The sequence below is a fragment of the Phaenicophaeus curvirostris genome, chromosome 24 (assembly GCF_032191515.1).
Source record: "Phaenicophaeus curvirostris isolate KB17595 chromosome 24, BPBGC_Pcur_1.0, whole genome shotgun sequence".
In the NCBI taxonomy this organism is placed as follows: domain Eukaryota; kingdom Metazoa; phylum Chordata; class Aves; order Cuculiformes; family Cuculidae; genus Phaenicophaeus; species Phaenicophaeus curvirostris.
The window spans coordinates 7,539,193-7,545,421 of record NC_091415.1 but is presented as its reverse complement, the minus strand read 5'-3'; positions in this window follow the sequence as shown (position 1 = coordinate 7,545,421).

Sequence of the window (6,229 nt, the reverse complement as noted above, 5' to 3'; positions counted from 1 at the left end):
GACTTGTGGGTTGTGATCCTTATTGATGGTTCTTCTCCATGGGCTTGGCTGGTGACCTGAAGCCTCTCTTGGACAATGAGGTCGGGCCCTTCATTTAATCATCTTTCCAGGGGGAAAATGGAGGCATCGACTGAACCAAAGCAGCTCAGTCATTGGTGGCTCTGAAAAGCGCCAGCCCTGTGTGGTCAGGATGAGCCATGCTCTCGTCTCTCCTCCAGCAATCCCCACTTTACCATCCTCCCGCTTTCCTTCCCCTGGCTGTGCAGAGGGACAGAAATATTCCCACCCCGTCATCTCTGAAGGGGAGAAGAACAAAACCTGTGGCATTTCCCCACTACGAGGCAAACTGTGCCCTCCTATCTATTATTTCTCCCTCGGTGCCCAGTTTCCTTCACCCAACCAGCAAAACAGAGGATGAGCCAAATTCTTGCCCAACATCACCTTCCCCATCAATGCCCCTGAGCCCAGGGGCCGGATTCCCACCACAGCTCCCATGGAGAAGGGCACCTCCCAGAGCCAAAGTGCTCAGTCCCATCCCCTCTTGGGGCACGATGCTCCTTCAGCCCTGGAGGGAAGGATCCAGCCCTCCATCTCTCCCATCCCTACTCCCAAACGAGCCAGGGAGGCGTTCCTTGTCCACCCCTCTTTTTGCAGTATCAAAGTCAATAAGAAGGATAGAAAATTCACCCCGAGAGAGGAGATGGACCAATAACGAAGCGGTTCTGTTTCTTTTGGAGATTTATTGGCAGCCCTGCCAGTGCTGTTCAAAGCGGGTTCCACAGTGCCCCATGCATTTCCCCCCAGTGCTGCACACATCAGTTCTCACTGGAGAGCAGGACAGATTTGCACCTCTTTATTTCTCATGGGTAGTGGGTGGCCATCCCCACCCCAGTGCGTCCATCCCCACCCCAGTGCGTCCAGCTGCCCTGGGGACCCAGCAGGGAGGAAGAAAAGGGACCCCATCTCCCTTTTCAGCTGTGGCAATACTGCGTATCTCTGTGGCATTAGCTTGGTGCTGAACACAGGGGTTGGGGACAAGGGTTCCATTCTCAGTGAGCTGCATCGTCGCTGTATGAGCATACGCAAGCTTGTCTGTAGATGCCATGCGTCGGGCCAGGGGGGGAACGACACACACACATATGTGTGCACAGGTGTGTTTTGTTTAGGATTCACTTCTCACTGCACTCGGTCACTTTGGGAGCCTGCATTGGGGATTTCTTCAGCTTGCCAGGGCAGGCTCTCCCTCCATGCACCTTCTTGGGGTCGCAGGCTGTGGATCTGGCCATCCCCAAGGGCTTTTTGCCCTGGAAGGCACCTTCTTTCCTCTTTTATTTTTCTCTGGTGGCACAGGGAAGAGCTGCCAGTTGACACAACCCCATGCAGCTCCAGGCTTGGGGAAGAGCAGCTGGAAAGTGGCCTGGCAGAGAAGGACCTGGGGTGCTGGTTGACAGCACCTGAACAGGAGCCAGCAGTGGCCCAGAAGGCCAGTGGCATCTTGGTTTGGATCAGGAACAGCATGGCCAGCAGAAGCAGGGAAGGGATCAACCCCTGGTGAGGCCACATGTCAAATCCTGGATTCAGTTTTGGGTCCCTCACTCCAAGAAGGACATTGAGGGGCTGGAGCACATCCAGAGAAGGGAACCGAGCTGGGGAAGGGGCTGGGGAACAAGATTTATGAGAAGCGGCTGAAGGACCTGGGTTTGCTTAGCCTGGAGCAAAGGAGGCTGAGGGGAGACCTCATCACTGTCTACAACTGCCCAAAAGTGTAGAGAGGTGGGGGTTGGTCTCTTCTCCCAAGTTACAGGTGATAGGATGAGAAGGAATGGCCTCAGGTTGCACCAGAGCAAGTTCAGATTGGACATCGGGAAAAATTTCTTTACTGAAAGTGTTCTCAGGCACTGGCAGAGGCTGCGCAGGGAGGCGGTGGAGTCCCCATCCCTGGAGGTGTTTAAAAGATGGGTGGATGAGATGCTCAGGAATGTGATTTAGTAGCGGACAGATGTGATTGGGCTTGATGATCTCAAAGGTCTTTTCCAGCCTAGTGATTCTATGATTCTAGTTACCAGCACAAGCACTTTGGAGTTTGCCTCCAGGTGGTGGGAGAAGGAGGGCAGAACTGCTTCCCCTAGATGGGCTCGCCACTCGGTTCCCAACCTGGATCCTGCTGCTCAGAGCAGGGTGGTGTCGCTGGCTGGGGGACACAGAGGTGTTGGGTATCCCAAGAGTGTTTTAAATCACAAAAGGAGGGGTTGAGGGGGTCGAGGCTGCAGCAGGGCAGAGGGGATGGCTGGTGCTGAGGGCAGAAGGCTTTGCAGGAGGATGCCCACCCCATGCTGGCAGTGCTGCATGTCCAAGGGGGTGCAGTCCTTGTAGGGTTGGGGCTTGGTTGTTCCATTCCTGAGTGTCCAGTTCTGCTGCCTGTGCTGGGGGTAAGAGCTGTACCTGTCCTTGACCCTGGTGCAGAGCAGAGGGGACAGCTGGAGCTGCTCGTACTCTTCTGATCTGCACCCTCCCTAGGTGTCCGTTGGCCTGTTCCCTTCTATCCATCCAAAACAGCCTCTGCTTCACCTCCCAGACCCCTCCCCAGACCCTGACAGGTCCTGTCAAACCCCAGCACCTCTCTGGAGCAACTCCCACTGCCTTCCTTCTGTCCCCACCTTTCTCCGAGCCTGGGTCTTGCTGGCAGGAGCATGGAGCAGAGCCAGGTGGCCTTGGTGGCCTCGGGGGACATGGCACAGCCCAGACAGAGCCATGACAGCATGCGGGATGCAGCTGCTTCCCCTGTGGGCAGGTAGAGTGCTGGCAAAACCCTCCTGTACAGGTAAAAGCACAGATCTTGTAGTAACTTGTCCCATGTATCCTTGTAGCCGGTGTATTTACCACATGTACCGTGCTGGCCGGACTCCTCAGGAGTTGAAAAAAAAACCCTGTAACAGCTGTAACGGAGTTCAATTAAAAGTCTCTTCTTACCAAATCTCACCAAGTCTCTTTTCTGCCTCGATTTCCTTTCTTGGGGTGGGCTTTGGGGTCTCGCTAAGCTTTGCAGTTGCAGACAGCTGAAGCCAAGGTTATTGGGGCTGTCAGTATCCATGGCACTGGTGTCTCTGTCTTTGTCCTGTCCTGTCCCGTCCCTGCCATCAGTGGTCTGTCTCCCCTCATCCTGAGTCCCTTCCTCCATCCATCATCAGCCACTTCAAGGGGGTTGCTCAGGGCTCGGCTGCCAGCAACTGCTGCAGAAGCATCATGGAGATGATCTTCCATCCTGGACCAGTTCTACCAGTACACACTGGCTTTGTTGGGTACACGGACTGGTAAGATGCAGCATCTGCTGCTCTGCACAATGCCCTGCTAACGTTGCTGGTGGTTTATCCTGAGCATCTGGAACTGGAAAAACTATTTTGAGACTTCCCAGGGACAGGGATGACCACCAGCATCATCCAGCTGGGAGTCGGCACCCTTGCTGCAGCACAGGTCCAGCCAAAACCAAGAGCTGCAATTGCATCAAGAGATAGTTATCAGAGCGGGGTGGCCAGCGATCCCGGCAGGTGCAGTCTCCTGGCCGTGCCTGGGCTGGACGAGACAAGGCTGGGATCTCCAGGCGTGCTCAGTTCCCCAAAACCCAGCCCTGTTCCTCGTCAGCACTTGAGGGAGCACCCAGACCAGGCTCCATGCGCTGGGAGAGGCACCTCTCCATCGCTCCCCCTGCACGGCTCTCCCCTCCGGCAATCCCCAGCTGAGGCTTGGGAAGAGCTGCACTCGTCTCTCGCAGACGGAGCGAGCCACGTGCTCCAGTGGCTGCAGTAGCGCCTCGGCCAGGACGCTGCTGGTCTGACTGGGAGGCCAAAAGCCAGTCCCAGGCGTGGCCGTGCTCAGGAAGCACGTGGGCCACATCCTGGTCCCAGAGGAAAGCTGGAAGCTGGTATCCAGCACAGCTGGGTCGTCGCTTTCCCAGGTTTCTGAAGAAAACTCACCGAGAAACACCACAAGCTCCAGGATTATGATTTTGATCATAATCTCACCTGCCAGCAAGAGGCAGGCACTCCCTGCTTCCTATCCACTGTGGTGCCCCGTGGACCTCCCTCTGACATCCAGCGCGCGGAGCCTTTCTCCTCCTGCTCTTAGCTCAGGAGGGCTCCCCGCACTGATGCTTTTCTTCCACTCCAGCAGCGCGGGCTGTCAAGGCAGAAGCAGAGCAGATCCTGGACGGGGCTGGGGACAGGGCACGAGCACAGTTCCACATCTGATGCTGCAGTGGGAGCAACCGAGCTCCTCATCGCCAGCTCTAAGTGGAAGTTCCCGGGGGAGGAAAAAAGACAAATTTCAGTTGCCCCAGAACACCAGTGGCAGCTTCCCTGCTGCTCCACACCCCATAGGCCGAGTTTGGCCACAGCCCTGCTCCCATGTCAACCCAACGCCCCAAGCAGGTGTTCCCCGCTTCCTCCCCTTGCACTGCCCTGCTGGTTCTTGGTGGCCCCGGCTCCACCAGGAGTTCGAGCGGGCCCTTGGCTCCCAGGTGGGAGCCTTTCTCCTCGCAGCCTTCAGCTCAAGAGGTCTCCCCACACAGACACAGCTCCTCATTCCAGCAGAGCTGAGACGTGGCTGGGCGTGGGCACAGCTCCCCATCGCAGTCCTGCTTGGCAGGGAGAGCAGCTCAGGTCCTGAGGGCCAGCTCCAGCTCCAAGGGGAAGCTTCTGGAGGAGGAGAAAATCATGGAATCATAGGATAGTTTGAATTGGAAGGGACCTTAAAGATCATCTAGTTCCAACCCCCCTGCCATGGGCAGGGACACCTCCCACAGGATCAGGGGCTCCAAGCCCCATCCAACCTGGCCTTGAACCCCTCCAGGGATGGGGCAGCCACCACTGCTCTGGGCAACCTGGGCCAGGGCCTCCTCACCCTCATTGTGAAGAAATTCTTCCTTATGTCTTGTCTAAATCTGCCCCTTTCCAGTTTATACCCATCCAGTCACTCCAAGCCTTTGTAACCAGTCCCTCCCCAGCTTTCTTGTAGGCCCTTCAGGAGCTGGAAGGTCCCTATAAGGATTCCTCGAAGCCTTCTCTTTGTGGCAGAGCCCAGGGCCAGGGCTGATGGAATCGCGATGGAGGAAGAATCACAGTGCGGGGGAGGGATAATCGGGTCCGGGGAATATCGCAGGGGCTGGGGGGAAGAATCGGGGTGGGAGGTGATTCATGCTGGGAGAGGAATCATGCTTGGAGATGGGAAATCGGACTTGGGGTGAGGGGAGTGGGAATCGAGCTTGGAGAGGAAGGAACGGGCTTGAAGAGGGGGGAATTGGGCTTGGGGGGTAGATTGGGCTTGGAGGGGGAATCGGGTTTGGAGGGGGTGAATCAGTCTTAGAGGGGGAATCGCGTGGGGGGTGGAGGGAGGATCGGGTTGGGGGAGGAATTGGGCTTGGGGGGAACCACGACTGGGCTGAGCAGCTGCAGGACGGAGCGAGCTGCTTCATGCCCTCGGTACAGTCCGTCAGGGGCTTCAGTTTCTCTGCGAGCACCAATGAGCACAGAGTTCGACACAAACACAAAATCCAGCAGTGACCCCTCGGGGAGCCTCTGCCACGGGTTGGGGTGAGCCGAGGGGTTGGGGTGACCCTGGGGTCAAGTGCTGGGTGACTTGGGGGTGTTTGTGTAACCCTGGTGGAGCCCTGGTTGCCATTGCCCCCTGGGTGCCCAGTTGAGGGTGGTCTTGGGGTGCCCAGTTTGAGGTCACTGCTGGCTCCTGGGTGCCCGGTTTGGGGTGGTTCCATGGTGCCCTGTTTCTGGTCCCCACTGGCTTGGGTGGTCTCACAGAGCCTCCTTTGTGGTGCCCTGTTTGGGATTGTTCCTTGTCCCCAGCTGCCCACATGGGGGGCTCCAGGTGCTGGGTGGGGCAGAGCAGCCAAGGGTGCAGTGCCCAGCTCCACCCTAAACACCCCCGTCACGCTTCCGAACACCTCCAGGGCACACAAATAGACACATTTTGTCTGGATACTGGAACTGTGGCTTGGCATTGCAGCCCATTCTGACTGGGGGTCCATGGGCCAGCACCCCCAGGAGCCACCTTGCACCCCAGGTCCTACTCGGGCATGATGGTTTCATCACCATTGTGCCCCACAGGGCTGGCAGAGCCCCAGGCCCAGTGCTAAGTGACCCTGGGGAGGTTTGGGGTGACACTAGGGAGCCCTGTCCTAGCTCTGGGTGACCCTGGGGGTTGACCGAAGGGACGGGGGGTT